Genomic DNA, 3,064 nt, shown 5'->3' on the forward strand with positions numbered 1-3,064 from the left:
TATACTGTATGGAACGGAATCTATTTTTATTTATATACTGAGCCGTGCAATTTAAAAGAAGCACAAAAAGAAGGAAGGAAGCCATTTTGGACACTATCGGACCTCGTGGTCAGCGTAATTATGACCTAGGATGAGGACTGGACCACCGCAAGGTCGCTCTCGTATTTCTGGCTGGACAGCGTCTTGCTACGTGGAAGAGATAACGACTTGATACCCAGAGTACAATAGTCCTACGACGTACGAGTTGGGTGAGTCAACTTATAAGCTCTGCAACTTAACTTTATTCTGGTCTATTAAAATAATTAATTGGATTATTTAGATTCTTTCTATTTAGATTATTATTTTCATATCCTGTAATTTTGGACGATTTAGATTTATATGTATATGGAACGAGTTAACTAGCATATAATTTCTACGTTTATATACATACAGGATGTCCGGTAATAATCGCCCAAAATCTTGTAGGCTGGTAGAGCAGATTAAATTGAACAGAAAAGTCCTCTATCATTTTGCAAAATTCGCAATCGTTAACGAGATATTAATTTTTAAAGATTGGCGAATAAACGCGTATCCGTCCGCCATACCGCTGAATGCAGGCACGCGGCGAGATATGACCGTCCCACCGCTCGTCAACTACCGGCTAGCTGGGCTAGCAACTATAACCAGCGATGGAGCGGTCGTATCTCGCCGCGCGCCTGCATTCAGCAGTAGGCGGAAGGATACGCGTTTATTCGCCGATCTTCAAAAATTAATATCTCGTTAACGATTGCGAATTTTGCAAAATGGTAGAGGACTTTTCGATTCAGTTTAATCTGTTCTACCAGCCCACGAGATTTTGGGCAGTTATTACCGCATTCTGTATATGCTAGACTTAAAACCGCACAGACATATACATATATGTCTATGCTTAAAACCAAGATCTTTCTATTCATTTTTACATTTATTTAGGAAATTAAATACTTTTCTGTTTAAAAAATCAATAGAAAACGATAGGATTTCCCAAATATTTTATCGTGTTTTATCGTATCTATCGTTCCACTTTTTCTATTCTGAAAGAAATGTTATCGTTTTCTATCGTTTTCTGGGTACGTTCCTTTTGGACGCTCATGCGCTGATGTAAGCGCTCACGCTTATAAGCACTATTTTCTGCCGTTCCTTTTAAAATTTAAGTGCTCATACGATTGTCAGTAAAGCCGTTCCCTTTGGCATTTGTGAGTGACTGTGAGCCAGTGAGATATCATACTGGAGTAAGCCTTGGGGTGGTGGGGATGGCCGAACTGTGCAACAGTAGTGCGAGAATGACAGCCATGCAGCTTGGGGATATCTGCCTCACTTTAACTGACATTATTAAAGTGAGGCAGCAATCCCCAAGCCGCATGGCTGTCACTCTCAAACAGCGGCTACCCCCACCACGCGTTTTCTTAGGGAAGGCTCACTCCAGTATGTGTATATATATCTCACTGCTGTGAGCGTATCGAGATGGCAATTGAAAGTGATATGATTATGTTTTATATAATTATGTTAGCAAATGTTGAATTAGATATAATATGTTTTAATGAAGATAGGATAATATTCTTTTTACTTATGATTATACAGCTATTGCAATGCGAAGCTTATAAGCATTTGCAGCGCGTGAGCGTTCAAAAGGAACATAGCCTTTATCATTATCTGCGCCGTCGCGGCGAGCCAACCGAGCGCGAGTCGTCGTCACTGGCGCCCAATCGCGGGCAGCCTTTCCGCGCGCTGCTCAATTTGGCGCGCTCGCGCAGAGCCGTTCCACGCGACCAAGGCATGGGGCGGCAAGAGATCGTGTCCTTCTAGAGGGTTCCGATTACTGTTGTTGCCACCCGGTAAAATTTAACCGCCTTTGCAAGCAACAGAAAAGTGAGAACCTTCTAGAAGGAGACGCGCGAGAAGGGTGCGACCTGGGGGAGGTCGCATTCTTTCCCACGGACAGATCGATCGAAAAACAAGTGCCCGTTTGGAGCTCTACCTCCCCAGTCATGCTTAAGTTAAAAAAGTTGTTTTTCTGCAAATTGTATATCCGTGTATCTCGGAATTACATATTCAAAATAATTTTGATTCTTTATATCTTTCCATTACGTCTTCTAACCTCTATAAATAATTTGGCAATGGTTCTATATTAGATCGTCCATGATAAAATTTATTATATTATTTATGTCGTATCCTTTATCCATTGCAATTAATAATGCTGCTTCTATTATTTTTAATAGATATCACTTTTACAGGTTATATCAAAGGTATACACAGTATCGCACAAAGTAGAGTTCAGCAAAACACTCACAACTGTTGCAACGCATACACTAATCGCTTTTAGGCTGCGTTCCCACTGAGCGCGTCACGCGTCGCGTCGTCCGTCGCGTCACGATTAATTGACCAAAATATTCCATTTTATTGCATGATTTGCCGCGCAACTTCTTGCAAGCATCAATTAGATTATTCGACATTCTAGAGATAAAAGAATTTTTCTTGGTATGAAATCTTGGATTGCACGGCAAGTTACGTAATAAAATGGGATGTTTTGATTGGTCAATTCGGATGACGCGACGCGTGACGCGCTCAGTGGGAACGCAGCCTAATTCTTCGTTTCATTCTACTGAACGCAGCCATTGTTCTCCGTTTTACCATAGAGATAGAGACCCTTTACAGAGTCTGGCACCGGTGTGAAACCAGCTGTCGAACTAATAACTTCAACAGTTTTTGAATACGTCATTCGATTGCTTATAGTCGTTTGCTAATTTTTGCATCTATTTTTATTTTGTTTGCATATTAATTATTTTGGGTAAAAGATTGAAAATAAAATTTGGACAAGTGTAACGGCTGTAACCGCTATTTGAAACCTAATTTATCTCATAATTTCATAAATATTTCGGTGCTAAAATGTTTGCTAGTCGTTTGTTAGATCCGTATATACAAGTATTTTTTCTATTTTATCGATAAATTGTCCCATATTTTATTTATTAATAGCTTTTAATAATCAAGTAACTGACACAAACAAGGACAGCGCATGCACATCAAGTTGCCTAAAAATAACCAAAATTAA

At 39.8% G+C, this 3,064-nt stretch overlaps 1 long non-coding RNA gene across 1 annotated transcript in view; it reads left to right on the top strand.

Moving 5' to 3' along the window:
* The first annotated feature begins 7 nt into the window (after positions 1–7).
* Positions 8–3,064, top strand: part of LOC105462540 — a 5,693-nt gene continuing 2,636 nt past the window's right edge. Inside the window, exon 1 of the long non-coding RNA XR_976072.1 lies at positions 8–248. This is a non-coding gene — a long non-coding RNA (uncharacterized LOC105462540). The remainder of the gene's footprint in view (positions 249–3,064) is intronic.

Source organism: Wasmannia auropunctata, unplaced genomic scaffold (assembly GCF_000956235.1).
Source record: "Wasmannia auropunctata unplaced genomic scaffold, wasmannia.A_1.0 LD336097.1, whole genome shotgun sequence".
In the NCBI taxonomy this organism is placed as follows: Eukaryota; Metazoa; Arthropoda; class Insecta; order Hymenoptera; family Formicidae; genus Wasmannia; species Wasmannia auropunctata.